The 18,911-nt window shown below is 47.5% G+C and overlaps 1 protein-coding gene across 2 annotated transcripts in view; it reads right to left on the bottom strand.

Moving 5' to 3' along the window:
• The window catches only part of WLS (Wnt ligand secretion mediator), a 137,367-nt gene that overhangs the window by 117,787 nt on the left and 669 nt on the right, over window positions 1-18,911 (bottom strand). The window lies entirely within an intron of this gene.

Raw genomic sequence — 18,911 nt, 5'->3', positions numbered from 1 at the left:
AAAGAAAGAAAGAAAGAAGGAAGGAAGGAAAGAAAGAAGGGAAAGAGTGCAAGAGAGAAAGAGATAGGAAGGAGGGGAGACAGAAAGAAAGGGAGACAGTGGGAAAGGAAAGGAGGAAGAAAAGAAGAAAGAGAGAGAGAGAAGGAAAGAAGGAAAGAAAGAAATCCATTTTAAATTACAATATTCCCTTAAGCATGAGCAAGGGAAGGCACCGCACCCTCAGAGCCAGGAAGGAATCCTGTTTCTTATTCCATGGTGTATTTTGAAACCCACACCCGAATAGCCTGAATGTGTATAATTATGTCACCCCACCAGAGATTAGCTAGGTGTATCCCTTTACAAAACTCACAGAGGAATTAAGTACACAAAAGGAGGGAGGGGGTATTACAGTTATTATTAGCTTTAAAAAAAAGATATAGAAGAGTTAATAGAGCTGTAAGAACCTCAGGAATGTCATAATGAATACCATTACTTTCTTCATGGTATCTACATGTTATAAGGCAAGACGGCAGCAGCTTGACGTGGCACGTTCCATCCCTGTGTCCCTGAGCTGCCATCCCCTCCCCCCAGGTGACCCTGGACTTTACCCTTCCCCTTTGCAAATGGCTGCCCTCTCCTGAGCACTGTGACAGTCTGGACCATTTCTCCTCCCTGTGATCAAAACTGAGAGCTTTCTGGGTCTTTCACCCAAAGATGAACCATGATCCCAGGCAAATCACAATTTCTCAGAGCCCTAGTCTCTTCATTTACAAAGGGGTATAACAATACTTCTTTTTCCTCATAGGATCATTGTTAACAATGATAACAATAACTCCCATTTTACAGAGAAAGAAACTGAGGCCCAGGCAGATGCTTTGCCCAAGGTCACACAGAAGCTAAGCATCAAAATGCAGGATTCCTCTGCCCCTAGAGTTCGGGCTCTTTCTCCAGACTCAGCTCAGAGGCCATCTTCAGTAGGATGTCTGCTTTTTCTTTTTTTTTTCTTTTGTTTGGAATGCACCAGGCTTTTTGTTTTAGCCTTTGAAAGAAGGGACTTTCCTTGGAGAACCCAAAATAAATTTGTGGTTAGCTTTGTTCCATGACTCTCACCAAAAAGCTGAGTCTCAGTTTCCTCATTTGTCAAATAAGGCAAGGCAATAAACATTTATTAAACACTTACTATGAGCCAAATGTACTATATGCTAAGCCCTAGAAATATAAATACCAGCAGAAAGAAAGAGACCTTGTCCTCAAAAGAGGAAAATAGCACTCAAAAAGAAGCTAAAAGGGAGAGAGACAAGTGGAGGGGGGAAGGGGAATTGGTGTAAGGTCCAAAGATTCAGATGTAGAATTGTTAAGGGAATGACAGACCGGAGCCTGAGCCCTTTCTCAAAATGGAGGTGTGGTGGGGGGGGGGGGGTCACTAAAGTGAGATGGCTGGAGGGGATGTTCCAGCGTGAAAATACCCCAAATACTGAGGGAAGTGAGGTGGTAGCTGAGGAGCAGGGGTAAGGTCCAGAGAGTTAGAAGAAAAGCCAGGAAGGAGATAAAGGAAGGCCTAGGCCCCTCCCCAAAATGGAGGCTATTGAGAGGATCCAATGAGTGAACACATCTCTTAGGATCAGAGGATACCAAGTTGGAAGGGATCTTAGGTTATTTGGTCCCCCATGCCTCAGTTTTCTCATTCTATACATAAGGAAACTGAGGCAGAGGGAAGTCAAATGACTTGCCTGGCCACACAGGTGCTATGTGACAGAGCTAGGATGCACTCAGGTTTCTTGATTCAGAATCTCCACTTTTCCCCCCTATGCAAATTATCTTTCTCTCTTGGGTCTGCCCCTTCAAGTAGTATAAGTCAGTTATTATTATTATCATTATCACCACTGTGCCTTGGAGTCTCTTGGGCAACTCTACCCTGCAAAGCAGGTGCCCACCTGTATCATCAGAGGAAGCGCCCCTTACCAAAGAAATCCCTGGGTTGGCCCAAACTTAAAAAAATACACCAACTCCTCCTAGATTAGGGTGGAGCAGAGGGCAGGGAGCTCTACTGGGTAAGATGGAGGCTGCTTGCTCCCAGGTGCAGGCTCCCATGTGCAATGTGAAACAGATTTCAGGTGGCAACCGAGGCTAGGGAGAAGCCCCTGTGAGGGATTGGAAGCTGCAGGTTTGCTCTCAAGGCCCTCCGCTGTCTAGCTGTGTGACACCGTGGGCATGGTCCCTGGCCCCTCTGAGGCTCTTTGCTCAATGGTGAAAGGATAAAAGCCCTTTGTCAACCTTAACAAGCTGTCTGTGTCCTTGGTTACTGTTTCCTTACGAGACTTTTCTGAAGTTCAAGTGAGAGAGTGTACAGAATGTCAGAGATGGAGTTACCTCGGCTAACATTTCTGCCACCCTCCCTCATTTTACAGATGAGGAAACTGAGAGTCAGAGAGTTGATGTCTCACAGCCAATTTGTGGCCCTCTTCGGCATAATCCAGGTGAAAGCGGCCATTCCCTGCAGACAAGGGCAGCTCCTTAGGTCCAGATTGGCCAAACACTGAATCCGAAGACGTGTGAGGTCACACTGCCTATTTCCATGGAGCTGGAACAATCACTGTATTTTCCATGATCGTAATCTTGAAAAGCAAGGACTCAAATCCATGCAACCATGGAATTCATTTATTATTGGCACTAATCGGGACCTAGCCGCACTAAATTCGCTTACTCTGCTGAACAAAGACAAAGGTTTTTCTTTGTTTAATTCCCCAGAGCTTTACAAAAACTATGGAGATTTGGAAGCCTATCTGAAAAGTAACTTGGGTATTTCCCAGAGTTAGCCTAAGTGTATGTATAGCACTGTGGCACACAGTAAGGTCTTGGGTTCAAGTCTCTCCTCTAACACATACTAGTTATGTGACCAAAAACAAGGCTCTTAACCTCTCCTTGCCCCCTGCCTAAGTCTCTAAGACTGTCCGCTGTGGCTCAGGTAGCTTGGGAGAGTTCTCATCAAGAGATGCTTCTACTGCAGAAGTCACAGGGCCAATATATCTAAAGAAAAGAAAGCATCCAAATTTGAAGGGTCATAGCCAGTCTAAATTTGGGCACAAGCAAGTAAAACATGGAATATCACTTGAGTCTCTCTCAGGTTCCCTGTAACATTTACTGGGGAGAGAAGGGTCTAGAAAAAAGGTTTGTGCGATTTCTAGCTGAACAAAGCACCAGGCTCTGCTTTTCCATGACCTAGAGAGTGGTGCTTTCCCATTAACCCTCCCATCAAAGGACACTTAGAAGAGTGATTGTCTCTCGCCAACCTGGGACTCCAATACCTCCCCTGTCTCCAAGCCATCCCAGCAGGGAAGTCTGTCTGGGAACCTCAGATTCCTGGTTGTGCCGCCTGGTGGGCTGCCGTTCGGAGATGAACCAAGGGGGCCTGGAACCAAACAGACACAACCTTTTCATGTCTTGGGTTTTTTCCATGAGCTGCAGGGCCTCTGCCAAGACTGAGGGCCGCAGGAATCCTTCACGATTGGCGCTCTGTGCCAGAGAGCAGAATGAACTTTTCAAGATGACAGAAATCTGTATGAGAGGGCTGCCAGGTTGGGGACATGGAACAACTTGGCATGGGTGTGCTGGGGGTGCATGTGCGGGTGCAAAAGTGGAACACACGGACTCTTTCTGTTTCGGTTGTCCCGTTCTCTGCCCCATTCTACTCTTACCAATGTGCTTCTGAGCCCTCTTGGGATCAAATGAAATATTTGCAAAGGGCTTAGCCCAGTGCCTAGCACATAATAGGCCCTTAATAAATACTTCTTCCCTTCCCTCTTAAGATCATACAGTTAAAGCTGGGAAGGAATCTTAGATGCCATCAGTCCAACCTTCTTCATTTTATAAATGAGGAAACTGAGGCATGAAGGAGTTGAGTGACTTGCTGGGGCAGGGGTCACAAAGCCAGTATGTACCTGAGATGGGATCTGAACCCAAGTCCAGTGCATCCCCTTGACTAAGTGTGCTGGGTCTCTGGGCTGCCTGATGATGGGGGCAGACCAGATGCCCTCTGAGCTCTCCATCTGTCCTGCTAACTGTGACCTCGGATAAATCTGAGGGGGACGTGGCCGTTGGAGTCAGAGCCACCAAGAAGCTAAATTCCACCTCTCTCTGCCACTTGTGAAACCATGGACAGTCATTCCTTCCATCTCTGGCCTTGTTTCCCCTCAAACTAGCTGCAGCTCTGAATCAATCAATTCATCAGCTTTAGTAAAGCGCCTCTCTACACTGGGTGCTAGGAATGCAGGGAATCCTGACTTGCAATGATCTTTCACTTCACCCACAGAGGACACAAATTCCAAAATTCCAAAATTGTGAGCCCCCTTTCCCAGGGCAGACTAGCCAGCGATGCTCAGATCATGGCCTGGGTTGCTAATAACTGTCCGGCCTCTGAGAAGCTTCTAGTAACCTGGCTGGAGCCTGCAGGAAAATGCTATTGCTAACGTAGCACCCCTCAGTCTCGGGGAGGTTGTGGCCCAAAGAACTCGGTCACATTCCTTTTAGGCAAGTGCCTCAATGTCAACTGTCCTTGAAAGACATGAAGGCCTTTCTTTGTAGTACAAAAGAACTGGAAACAAAGTGGGTCCCCCCAAGTGAGGAAGAGCCAAGCTGGGGTGTGTGACCACAAGGGCATGATGCGATTCACTGCGAAATGATGAAAGAAAAACTCTGAGAACTCAGAAGCCAGACAGAGTCCAGCAGAAAGTCTCAACCCTGCATTACTAGCTGTGTGACCCTGGATAGGTCACTTCACCTCTATCTGCCTCCATCAATGAAACATCTACCAATCACCTGCCGTATGCCAGGCACCGCGCAAAGCAGTTTCCTCCTCTGTAAAATGGGACTAATAACAGCCCCTGTCTCCAAGGGCTGTCCTCAGAACCAAACCACATACCCCAGAGTGCTATATACCTGCCAGCTATTATTATAATTAATCCAGACTAAGAGAGAGTAAAATGAGTAGAACCTTTAGTTTCACTAAAACCCATTATGTCAATGACTGCAATAACATCACTATTAACAGAACTGGAATAATTGCCATAAGCTCTGGATAAGTCTCTAGATTCTGGGAAGGGACCTCAGAAGCCACTGAAATCAACTCCCTGGTTTTAGACATGAGGAAAACAAAGATCAGAATTCGCACTCAGGTCCCTTGACTTCAAATCTAGTGTTCTGCTCCCTGTGCTATTCCTGCTTCCCTACTGCATCAACCAAACTTCTATTTTTTTTTTCAAGGAAGAGAGTTCCCTGAAGGCAGGGACTGTTGAGTTGTGTCAATGTATTCCCAGCACCTGGCATGGCCCTTGTCACGTACCAGAAACTTCATATGTGTTTTGGGTTGATTTTTTCAAAAGCTATTAAGGGAGAAAAGATTGATTGAGTTTGAAGTCTCCCTATTCTCTGTTGCTGCATTCAAAGTGCCCCCAGCTGGCCCTGCCAGCCAAGAAGGGGAGTGGGCAGCGTGCCCATCTCTGCCCCTGCCACCTGCTCTTCATAAATGCCCAATAATTCAGTGTCACTCGTGTTTACCCCTCACCTCCGGCTGGCTGCCACCCCCTTCTTCACAAAACCTTCAATCCCCAGACTCAGCCCTTATTCTTAGCAGGCACGGAGGGCACTGAGACATTTTCTATCTAGGAAGATAATTGAGTTGGAATGATTATGGCGTCCACTGGGATAACTGAGGGAAGGGGAGAGGGAACAGCATTTGTGCTGATAAAGTTAATCGGTAGCCAAGCATTTATTGGCCGTTTACTGTATACCAGGCACTGTGCTAAGGCCAGAGATACAAAGAAAGGCAGAAACAGTCCCTGCCCAAAAAGGAGCTCCCATTATAATGGGGGATATAACATGCAAACAGCTAGGAACAAACAACTATTGAAGGTCATCTCAGAAGGAAGGCATCGAAAATCTAAGTGTAAAATATTTAACCTCTGTTTTCCAGAATCACAGAATTTTAGGGCTAGAAGAGGCATCCCCATTACAATCTACCACTGCGGGAAAATCTCCAGGGAGGGGAACTGTCCTGCTTCCCAGGGTGGCCCATTCCGTCTAATAAGGAAGTGTTCCCAGACATAAAACTTCAGTTGGCTTTTTTTGCCACTTCTCCCCGGAGCTCCTGGCTCTGCCTTCTGGGCCAAAGGAATGAGAATTCTTTCCTAGCTGTCCAGTCTTCTTACACACATTTCCCTCCTCACACAATCCAGTCCCACGGGCCCCCAACACCTCACCACCTAGACTCATGCCTAGAAGAGGTTGGTCTATCCTCTTCTCCTGCAATCTCCTGTTTCCCTCAAGCATCACCTCTGACATGGAGCCCTATCTAATCACACACCTGCCAGTGCCGTCCGCCCCCAACCTACCTTGTGTATAATTCATCCTCTATCTAATTTTATGTATGTTTATGTATGGGTGTACATCCATACGGATACCGATGGATACACACACACACACACACACACACACACATACATGCATCCTACTACACTCATTACTCCCCAACTAAAATCCCATGCTCTAAAGGAAGCTCTTCCCCATCCCTTTTAATTCCAATGCCTTCCCTCTTTAATTATTTCTTGTTTATCTTATATCTACGTTTTTTGGTATGTATTTGTTGGCATGTTCTTTCCCCCATTAGACTATGAGCCTCCTGGAGGGCAGGGACTGACTTTTGCCTCTTTTGTATCCCCAGCACTTAGCACAGGGCCTGACACATAGTAGGTATTTCATAAGTGGTGATTGCTGAGGCCTTACTTTTCTCATCTGTAAAATAAGGAGGTTAGACATGGGTAGCCTGTGAGGCCCTTTCTACAATCCTTAGTCATTTGGGTCTCATGAAGCTTTGGACAACATGTCCTCCAAGATGCTCCTACCATCTCAAACACTAGAATGTTAGGAAATGTGGAAGGAGGAAACCAAAGTTAGGCTTCGTGTACCCAGGAGAGGAAGCCCGGGACAGAGGCCAGAGAGCCTGTCCGGAGCTTCGAAGGCCAGGCTGCCCATCATTCCTCAGCTGCCCCCTGGCTCTGGGAAGCTCCCTATGTTTCCCCACCTGTAAAATAGGGGGAAATGAAGGCATCTAACGCATAGCTTGGTCCTGAGGGTCCAACAGGATGTGTAAAATGCTACACAAACATTCCAGGGTAATATAAGTCAACTGTTATCCTGATGATTATCATTATTACTATGATTACCACCACCCAGGAGATCTCCAGAAACAGTTAACCGAAAACCCTGGGCTTGGGCTCACTGTCTGGGGAGCAGAGAAGGGGGAGGGCTAGCTTGGCTCCAGAACTCCGTTTTAGGCAGACTTTTGAAAACTTCAAAGTCAAATGTACCCTCCATTCATTTCTAAGAAACTGCCCTTGCCTCTGCTGGGAACAAAAGAAATATAAAGAGAGCTTCCTTTAAAAACAAATGGAAATCTAGCCCCAGAATGTAAGGGGTGGCCAGTCCTCCCTGAAGCCCAGGAGAAAAATCAGCATGGTCAAGTTCAGTATTGGTTTCCTGCCCTGCCCAACTCAATGTTATCATCCTTAATTTTTTCACTAAGAAAATCCAAGCTCAGTTAAAGTCTGTTCATGTTTTTCTTCCTCAGAGATTTGTGAAAGGAACCCAGGGGGTTTTAAAGCAGTTTTGAAATGCGCCTTAGGTATTTCTCAGAGAGGAGACAAGTGAGACAGTCTAGCATTGTGGGTACAAAGTGGGCCTGGGTTCAGATCCTGCCTCTCACATGTTGGCTGTATGACCCTGGACCAACCACTTCCTTTCTGACATCCCAGGAAACTTTCTAAGACTAAGAGGTCACGGAGCGAGTCCTCAACCTGAGCTCCTCCGACAAATGAAATCACAAGTCCCATCCATCTTTTAAAAATACCAGACAGGAGAAAATTACAAGGTTCAAGGTAGTCAAGGAATGCTCCTTCCTTTATAGGGTTCCCCAATACAGAGGGATGGGGAGCTACCCCCACCCAGTTTCAAAAGAAAACAAATTAACTGACGGGTATTCGGGAATCCCCCTGGATTCCCCAACTGGGCAGAGTTAACAGAGGAAAACCTGCCTGACGAAAGAGCATGCAGGATAAGGCACAAATAACAGGCTGCTGGGGGGGAAACACACACACACACACACACACACACACACACACTCACACATATACACACACATTCATACTCTCTCACACACTCATTCACATACACACACCCACTCATGCACACTCACTCATTCACACACACTCACATACACACACTCACTCTCACTCACTCTCACTCACACACTAACACACACACACTCACACTCTTGCTCACATACTCACACTCACACACACATCTGATACGTTCTTTTTCCTCTTAAAATTCCATACACTTGCAAATCACCAAAAAAAAAAAGTATAACAGAAACTTAGGGGGGCCGGCTAAGGTTATGTATCCCATCTTAAGTCGGGATTGATTATCCTAGCAGGTAGGTATATACCAACAAGGTGGCAAAGGAGAATTGCTAGCTGAATTCGGAGTCAGAAGGTCTGAGTTCATGGTCTACCTGTGTAATCTGGGCCACATTGCTTTTCTTTCTGGGTCTCTGTTTCCTTATCTGTAAAATGGAGGTGATGCCCAAGTGGTTACTGAGTGGGGAGAGGTACAATGAGGTTCCTGCTTTGGACTGACATAGGCCAGGTTCGCTGCTGGGGAAGCCCAAAAGCAAAGGGAGGTGAGCAGGCTTTTCCAGCACCTTCTGCTTCCCTATAGATCCCACCCTGGAGGTCCAAGGAAAACCCAAACAGCAGGGTTTGGATACGGCTTACATCTAGGGTTTCCCTTAGACGAGGGATCAGCAGGGCCCCTTCTGGGAAAGGTTCTCGGCACACACACAGTAGCTGTCAGGTAGAAAGAAGATGGCTATTTAAAACCTGGCCGTGGTAAGCACGATCAGGGAAACAGGGATCCTTCCCCAAGACAGCACCTGCAGACCAAAACCTCTGCCAGAAAACAAGTCACAGCCAGGAGGGTCAGCCCCAAGAGAGCAGACCTCTCACTTCACCCTCTGTAGAGCCTGTCCCAAACAGAACAGAGCCACCCACATCGATTCAGAGCCGCAATGAACCTCAGAAGTCATTTTTTCTAATCCCTTTGTTTGACGGGTGAAGAAACGGAGGCCCAGGGAGGCCACGGGAATACAGACTGAAAATCAGAAGGGCCCTCAGAGGTCAGCTAGTCCAGCTCCCACATTTTACAGATGAGGGAACTGAGGCCCAAAAGTTGAAGTGACTTTCCTTAAATTACTGGCAATAAATGATGGGATTTGAACTCAGGTTCTGGATTTGGAAGCAAAGGACTTGAGTTCAAACCCTAACTCTGACTATGTGACCTCTGTCAAATCACTTCACATTGTTGGGCCTCAGTTTCCTCATCTGTAAAATGTGGACGTTGGAGTAGGTGGCCTCTAGGGTCCTTTCCAGCACTTACTGAAAGTATTCCAGGCCCATTTTCCATTTCCTTCTCTAGTTCACTTGACAGATGAGGAAACTGAGGCAAACTGGGTGAAGTGACTTGCGCAGGGTCACACAGCTAGGCAGTGTGTGAGGCCAGATTTGAGCTCAGGAAGATGAGTCTTCCTGACTCCAGGCCTGGCAGTCTATCCATTGTGCCACCCAGCTGCCCAAAACAGGGGGTACACTGTCTTTAAAAGCAAAATGGCGACGAAGAGCCCCAGGTCCAAGAGCCCCACTCACAGGAGCCATTTGGAGACAGAGAGGTATGGCTACTTTCCCCAAATGCTTTTACCGATATTTAATTCCTTGGAAATGTTCATACAAACGAGTACTAAAACAAAGGTGAAATTATAATCCAGAACCACTCTGAAGAGCATGGCATACCAAATTGAAAGGTGAATCTCATCCATCCCCCTTACCCCCAGAAAAACTCTGGTTGGGACAGAGATGCAAATCCAAAGACTAGGACACAATAAACACCCATTCAGACATACGGGATTTTGCTTTATGACCTCTTTGGAGGGTCAGAGCTTATGCCAAAAGATGGACAGAGTTGGAGCCTGGAGGCCCAAGTTCAAATCCAGACAGCTCTCTAGAAGGGATTAATCTCATCAAAACTTTCAGGTCATAAAGCAAGTGTGTGTGTGTGTGTGCGTGTATGTATAGCTACATACATACATATGCACAAATATATAAGCATCCATATATTTGCATATACACACATACATACACTTCCTCTTTTGGTGTTCACAATCACACTGTAAATGCCACCATCTATCCTGATTTTACAGGTAAGAAAACTGAGGCTCAGAGAGATGAGTGACCAGTTCACAAATAAATGTTTGAGGCAGGATTTCAGCTCAGGTCTGCCTGACTGAACTCCTGGGACTCTATCCATTGGGCTTGGGGTGGCCTAAGGGTACTTGGGCATCATTGGGCACTTTATACAATCAAATAAGATAATATTTGTAAAGCACTTGCACAGCGCCTGACATACAGTAGACACTTAATAAATGCTTGTTCCCTTCCCTCTGCACATAGTAGGTACTTAATAGATGTGTACTGCTGTCAAACTTCTCTGAACCTCAGAAGAGTTTACGGCCCTGTCTAGAAAACGTTAACGATAAGAACCAAGTTTGGCCCAGGCAGAGTTCAGAAGGGTCCCTGTGGGTGCCAGGAAAAGCATGACTCCCAACCCAGCCCAGGACCCAGACCCAAATCCGGGCTGAGCCACACCATCTCAGAGAGCCTGGGCAAGTGCATCACTTCACTACCCTGGGAACTGTAACACGAAGGCACTAGACCAGTTACCTCTGAGCTCCTATTAGCTTGAAATCTAGGATCCCAGGAAGCTCCCTTCCCTGTTGGCAGATGGGGGACTAGAAGTGTGGAATAGTGAAGGCAAGGTCAGATGCCCAATGAAAGGCATGTAGGATCCACCTAGCTGCCAAGATGTCTAAGTGGATAGAGCACCAGGCCTGGAGTCAGAATCTAGTACCAGACACTTACTAGTTGTGTGACCTTGGATAAGTCACTTAACCACTGTCTGCCTAAGTTTCCTCAATTGTAAAATGGAGATCATAATAGTATCTGCCTCCCAGATATCCCTCTGGCATATTGGCACTTAATAAATGCTTGTTTCTTTTCTTCCTTCCCTCTATTTAAAAATCTATGCTCTTAGGAGACCAATGGAATGAGGAAGAAAAGGCGATGACGAATACAGTTAGAAATTAAAAGTGATATAAAAACAAGAGTCAACAATATATGTTTTTTAAAAATTGGGTATTTAGAGTAGATATTCCCTAAGGTCTCTTTAAGCTCTAAAAGTCAATAATTCTCTGGCTTCTGGAAACCAGTGGTCCCATTTCTTCATCCCGAGGCCCAGAAGTTTGTTAACAAGAGCACTTTGGCTGTGTGACCTTGGAATCCGGTTACACTTGCCATAACTCTTCAGCCCCCAGACTCATTCCCTTTTAACTTTTCCTCTTCCCCAGCTGCAAACTTCATTAATTAAATAGCGGGCTCTTAATAGCACTTTACAAAGCATTTTCACATACAGGCTCTCATTTGATCTTCAGCACCGTCCCCCTGAGGGTAAGTAGGGAAAATATTATTCCCATTTTATGGATGAGCAAATTCAGGCTCTAAGAGTTTCAGTGACCTTGCTCAAGGTAGCAAAGCTAGTGAGTGGCCCATAATAGAGCTCATAGTACTTAAATATCAGTAAGAGACATTAACGATTCTTCAGTCCTCCTCATGGGTCATGGACCCCTTTGCCAGCCTGGCGAAGCCTAGGGACACCTGCTCAGAATATAAAGGTCACTGCCTATACTCCTAAATGAAGAAGGTGCCAAGTTTAGTTAGGGGTTAGTAAAAATAAAGAGGAATGTTTCCCCTACCCAAGTTCACAGATTTCCTGAAATCTATCCAAAAGCCTTTGGGGTTCCATGGACCCTAGACCAAGAAGCCCTGATTTAGGTCAACCCCTTCATTTTACAGAAGGGGAAACTGAGGCCCAGAAAAGGAGGTGATAACTATTATCACACAGGTAGGTGATCATGGGGAGCTGTGATTCAAACCTAGGTTTTCTGACTTCAAATCCCTGCTCCTTCCACCCCCCCCCCCCCACTGGGAGGAATAAATTAACTGGCATTTTGCAATCTGATTAAAAACAAAAGTTCAACTTTCCCACTTGGTTAATGACAAATGTGGGAGAGCACGTTTCATAACTAATGACCAGCCTTGTAAAATGTCCACAGAATGAATAAAAGAAAAGCATAGAGGTGGGTTTTGTTTTCATTTGAGGAGGGAGAAGAAAGTGAGGGATTGGAGGTAGTTTTCATCCCAACTTCTTGGTTTTCCCTTTAAGATGGTGACAGACTGAAGAATCCCTGGTGGTCTTTACCACTCAGCTCACATGCCACCTCTTACAGGAAGTTCGGCTTTCCCTAGTTAGTCATAATTTCTCCCTTCTCAAATAATCACACACAGGGTGTCTCAAAAGTCTTAGCACAGTTTTAAGCTCAAATAATTTAAATCTAGCAGGTGCCTAAGCAATCCATGTTGGCTGACTGGATGGATTCAACCACTATTAATGGTACTTCTCCATTTGTCAAGACTTCCCTTTAACAGCCGAAGTTGGGCGTTGTTCTATCTGATGTCTTATAATTTTCTTAGGTTTTGGTTTGTTGGAGCAGAGGAAACAGAGGCTCAAAAATCTAGAGAGACTTCTCTTTTTCCAGAATCTTTTCTGCATTTGACACTTCTCGGGGTCATCTCCACGGATACAAGACTACACTGAGGAGGCAAAGATTTCAACCCCAGCTTTCTACCACTCTGAGCTGTGTGACCTTCATTTCTCTGGATCTCAGTATCTTCAGTTCTACAATGAGGGCAATGCCTGGCCAGCCTACCTCATCTGACTGTTTTCAGGAGCTGGTGGACTAATGGAGGTGAAAGTCCTTTGTAGAATGTAGAATCCCATATAAAACAAAGGGGTCATGGAAACATTATGATTTTGAACGAGAAGGGATCTAGGAAAGTCATCTAGTCATTCACCCCATTTGGCCCCCAGAGGGAAAAGTAGTTTTACTGTAGGTGTTGCTATGGACGCACAAGCAATTATTAAATCTCTACTATGGTAGGTCCCAGGAGGGAATGTGAGAACCAAGGAAACAGACTCTGCCCTCAGGGACCTTACCTTCTAAAGGGGGAAAACAACAAATTAAACCAAGTTGGAAAGGCGGGAGAAATATTGTCATTGTGGCATAGTACAGAGACGTGCTGGAAGTACCTTGGAGGCCTGATAATTCACGCTTTTATTTCTTATTTGTCCAGTATATAATTCATTTTGTATACATTTGTTGGCATATTGTCTCCCCCGTTAGATTGTAAGCTCCCTGAGGGCAGGGATTGTCTTTTGGCTCTTTTTGTATCCCTGAAGTTTAGCACAGTGCCTTCCACATAGTAGGCACTTAATAAATGTTTATCAAATTAAATTGAATTGAGAGTTCACCCATGAGATCCCCATAAGCCAAGAAATTCATATATTAATGTCAGTTACAACTACAAAAAAAAAAAAAAGACTCCTATCCACAAAGACAAAAGGACATTATTAAATTGTTTTCAGAAAAGGATGGATAAGGATAAGGGAAACATAAACTCCTTCCAAAAACTCTCCATAAGAACTGGGAGCATTCCACTAAAAAACAGAGAAGGAGATTGTTTTAGGTCTAATACAAATCAACAAGTAACAAAAGTGTACAAATAACCACTCATCCTCAAAGTGTTGTAAGGGACCGGAAGTGAGAATTACGGACTTTGGGGATAGGAAAGGACCTTGGAGACCTGTTTCCATCTCATCACTCTATGTATGAAGAGTCTGAGGCTCAGAGAAATGACTTGCCCAAGGTCACACATCAAGCTCGTGGTATCGATCAAAACTAGCAACTATGTCTCCTGTTCCAGTCCAGTGCATTTTCTTTGTTTTTATGACACAATTCTTCCTTCTTTTTCTTTCAGTTTCCCCTTCATTTAATAATTGACATTGATGTATTGTAAAGTATTTTAAGTGACATTATTTCATTTGATAAGGAAACAGGCAGACGCCATAGCTATTATACAGATAAGGAAACTGAGTCTCAGAGAAGTGAAGAGATTTGCTTAGGGTCACACAACTATAGTGAGAGGCAGGATTCCAACTGATGAAGGTCCTCCTCATTCCCAGGTCCAGTGCTCTGTCCTGCCTTCCAGAGGGCAGAAGCCAAATGGTCAGGTGATAAGGCAGGTAGCTATGAAAATTTTCCACACTATTTTAGAAGAATCTATGTGCCCTGTAGTATTTGTAGCCCCTCTGTATGTGTGTGTAATTATAATCCCCACCCCACCCCCAATCCTGTCTAATTACAAACCCCTGTTGTGCCTGTGTGTCTCTCCCCTCTCACATACAGGAATCCCACTGACTTCAAAGGGAATTCTAGATGGTAGTGGGCGGGGGGGGGGGGGGGGGAACTGATGCCCCCAGGAGGGACAAGCCTGGTGACTTGACTGTTTCTTTTCTCCCCATCCCCACTTAATGCCTGGAAATGCTTAAACCCCAGAAGCACAGATTAAGCTGAGCTTTAGGCAAGTTAATGATGATGGCCCTGGATTCCAAGGTGTAAGGGCCCCTTCCTAATGATCTCCTAACACTTCAAGGGAGCTGGAAAGCATTTAGGGCAGCCTTCCAAGGTGAGCATTCTGGAAGTCAACATGCTTACCCAAAAAGGGACAGATTAGTAGGGCTGGGCCACTCTGGGACTTTGGTTCAGCCTAGTGGGCAGGGACCACTGGGGTGAACTGGGAGGGTTCTCAGTGAACATTTGGCCTGATCCATGCCCAGAGAAGTCAAGGCTAGGTTTTACAACATCCTCTTGACATACAGTAGCATCCTTCAATGGAAACAGTATCATCTGTGGAGTCAAAGGATCTGGGTTTGAATCTGCCGCTTCTTACCTGAGTGAATTTGGGCAATTCCAGCTTCAAGAGAACAGAGAAGCCATGTAGCCCAAGCCCCTCATTTTACACAATAGGAAACTGAGACACTATGGAACCTCCCAAGGTTACACAAGTAATAAACAGCAGAGGTCAAAATCCAAACCAGGTCCTTTGTTTAAACATCGAGGCCCCCTCCCCCACTCCTTCCACCTATAATGGGTCAGGCACTGAGAATGGGGAAAACAAAAGAATGAAACCCTCCCTGCCCTCAGCAAGCTTACAGTCTAATGGAGAAGGGGGAACAGCAGATAGACAAGAAAGTAAATACAAAATAAATTCAAGAATTTCCAGAGGGATTGGGACAGGCCTTATGAGTTCATTCACATGGGGAAGTCCCTGGGTGAGCAAAAGTCCTCTGCTAGTCCAGGAAGGCTGTTTCTCTGAAGCTTCAGAGTCTTAAAGACAGTTGCCCAGAGCGCAGAGAGGAGAGAGGGGACTGCCTAAGGTGAGACTTCCAGGAAGTGTCAGGTAGGACTTGACCCAAGGTCCTCCTGGCTCCAAAGCCATCTCCCTAACCTCTGCCACATTTGTCTTCTCTTCAAAATGGACAGAGAGAAGGCCTGGCCTTGGGATTTCATTTACTTAGGGACCTCTCCAGGGGGGGACAGTGCTATTTTCTAATGCAGGGAAGCACTTTCTCTGCCATGTGTATCTTTAGAGCTGCCTAAGGGCACTAGGAGGTTAAGGGACTTAGTCAGCGTTACCCAGCCAGGATTTCAAAGGTCTTCCTGGCTCTGATGCCAGCTGTCATTCTGCCTCTATTTCAAGAGTGCCAATGAACGAGAAGAAAGGGTAAAGGGAAGGAAAACAATTGCAAAGTCTTCTTGAAAGAGGAAGCCCCAGGGCTCAGGGCTGGGAGAGCCTTCTGGACACTGCGAGTCACTTACTGAAGCTGGGCCTGTTTCCATTTCTAGAAAATGAGAGGGTTGAACTTGATCGTTTCCCAGGAACATTCTAGCTCCAAAATGGGATGACTGCCCCTGAGCGCATAGAAACCCACTGCCTAATGAAGAAGCCATCCCATGGTTGTGGGTACTGAAAAAGGAAGTTCCTCCCTCTATTAAGACTAACAGGTCATGAGGAAAACTAGTCCAGTGCACTTGGAATCAGGCCTTGGACTTGAATTCAAAAGCCTCAGAGACTTACAAACTGTGTGACTCTAGGCAAGTCACTTAACATCTCTGCCTCAATTTCCTTCCTCTGTAAAGTGAAGGTCAAAATTGTACCCACCTTACAGGGATGTCAAGAGGATCAAATGAGATAAGGAATTTAAAGTGCTTTGCTTGAAAAAGGCTACACATGTTAGCTATTAAAAGAGTTGACAGGTTTAAGAAGTGTTTCAGATGCCTGATCTCATCTGATGCTCCTCCAAGTACAGTATAGATTATGGGAATCGTTATAGATGAAAAACCAGCCAGGGAAAGGTGAAGCAGCTTGCTCAGGGAGAGGGAGGCCCATTGGAGCCCAGGGTTCTCCTGTTTCTAAGTACATTTTCTCTTTCTCTCTCTCTCTGTCTCTCTGTCTCTCTCTCTCTCTCATGCTTTTTACAGTGACCAGCTTACTCTCTGCTTGGTCTCTTGCTCTGACCTTCATCCTGATATGTGGCAAGGGAGGGGGCAATGCTTACCCTGCTCTGCCACCCTCACCCCCCCGGCAAACCCACAACAGTTGATAATGGGCTCCTTGAGGCGAGGAGATCAGATTTCAAAACACACACACACACACACACACACACACACACACAGACACACACAAACCCAGAACTCCATATAATCCGTTCCCCCTGCTTGTGCAGAAACCTCAAAGAGGATGAAGGTCAGACAGGGATAATAGGCCAATTTAATTCCAAGCTCACAAGGTGTAAGCAATTTTAATTACGGTCTGCTACTGAAATCACACAAAGATCGGATGGCATCTCAGTGCAACTGCTCATCAAGGGAGACAAGAGGGTTGTAATTGTAACCGGCGCATAATCACGGCTAGTGGCCTCCGAGAGGGAGGCAAGGAGGGAGAGAGGGAAGCTGCCAGCGGCAGTGGCGACGGCTGCAGCTCGGGTCCTGCCTGGGAAGCCTGGAAGAATCCAAACCCAGGAAAGGCATGGAAGGAAGGAAGCATTGCCCGCTGCCAAGGATGAGGCTGCAGCCTGCCGTGGAGCTGAAAGCCCGGGATATGTGTCCAAAGGCACCGGCAAAGCTTTGGTCAGCGCGGCGTGAGGGCTCCGTAGCTTCATCTGGGCCGAGAAGCGTTCCACCCCCCCACCCCCCCACCCCCCTCCTCCCCTTCTTTGTTCAAACAATTTGCTCGCATGTAGCAGTGGTTTGTAGGACCAGACAGACTCCTAATTAGCTTGCACCAAACCCAGCTCCACAGTGCACGGAGAGACTCGTAGACCTTCCCGAGGTTGGGAAGCAGCTGGATACGGAAAATCACAGGCTCTAGAGTCGGAGGCCCTGGGTTCGAATCCCAGCCCTGCCCCCCTTAGGTAGCCGCGTGTCCCTTGGGCAGGTAGATCCTTGCCCCGCCCTATGCCTCTGTTTCCACTCCTGCAAAATGAAGGGAGTTTGAGCCACTGGTCTCCGAGGTGCCTAGCAGCATTAGAGCTAGGATCCAGTGAGCCCCGGGGCTGCAGCCCAGGGACCTAGAGTTTACAATCCAGCTCCTCCACCCCTCCCCCAGCGCTTCCCTTCCGAGGAGGCGCCGGGAGCCCCGCAGCTGGCCAAACTTTCAGCAAACAAGAGGGAAGCAGCGCCCCGCCCGGCCCCCGCCCGCTGCCAAGTTTGGGGAGGACTTGGTCTCGGGGATGCCCGCCGGCTGCGGGGGGCGTGCGAGGCAGGGCACCCACCGGGGCCAGGAGGGGGCGGCCAGGCCCATTCCAGCCCGCACCCGGAAGGAAGCCCGGACAGCTAGCCTGGTTTCGCTTCCAGGAGTCCCCGCGCTGGGGCCGGAGGGAAGAGAGGATCTCACAGCGCAGATCTCCCCGCCGGCCCCCAACAGGGCAGGAGGCAAATGCCTCAGGGGGCGCTGTCAGCTGCCCCCAGGGGAGCAGAGGCACAATCCCCGCTCCGGGAGAGGGGGCCACGCTTACTTTTGGGTATCGGGGGAGGGGAAGACTTGCTAGAAGTCAAGGGGAGCAAGTGTACCCCGTTTCGGACATATCCCCTCCCCCTCCGCTCTCTACCCCTGCTTCCAGCTGTGACCTCTCAAACTTGCCTCTCGGGGGCTAGTCCCAGGCCTCGGGAGCTGGGAGAGGGGGGCGCGGCCAGCACAAACCTGCACCCCCTCCTCAGGGCACACCCTGACACTCCGTCTGCACCCCTGCCTGCAGTCAGCCCCCTCCCTCCCTCCTCTATCTGGGAGGCTCTCGCCTGCCACCGATCTCCCAGGCTCGGGGGTGCTTAACAAAGTGGATTACGTCGCCCTCAGGGAGCCAGAGGAAAGTGGGGGCGGGCGGGCGGCGGTGAGGGGGGGGTGACTGGAGGGCGAAGGGAGAGGACGGCAGAAAGAAAAAGAAATCAAGTTTGTAGGCGAGCGCTTCCCCGGCCGATCCCCGTCGCCATGCTTAGGACTCCGGGCGCCCCCCCTTCCCTCTTCTTTCTTTCAAGTAGATACTGAAACTAGGCCAAAACTTTTCTTCCCCTGCCTTTCTCTTAGGCACTAGACTGAAATGTGCCCCACGGAGCCCCATGGAGCTGGGCTTTCTTAGCGACAATGGGCAGACTAATTAGATCATAGAAGCGAGCCAGTGATACTGTAACTAGGAGCCAAACAAGAGGGAAGGAGAGGCAAGAAGGGGCCAGAGCCCGGAGACGGACGGACCGCGACAGGGGGACCCGGGCACAGAGGGAGAGCCAGGGGGCGCAGAGGGAGAGCCGGGGGGCGCAGAGA

Source organism: Vombatus ursinus, unplaced genomic scaffold (assembly GCF_900497805.2).
Source record: "Vombatus ursinus unplaced genomic scaffold, bare-nosed wombat genome assembly UNPS02014804.1, whole genome shotgun sequence".
Taxonomy (NCBI): Eukaryota; Metazoa; Chordata; class Mammalia; order Diprotodontia; family Vombatidae; genus Vombatus; species Vombatus ursinus.
Note: the sequence above shows the minus strand (reverse complement) of the source record. Positions and strands in the feature narration are given on the sequence as shown.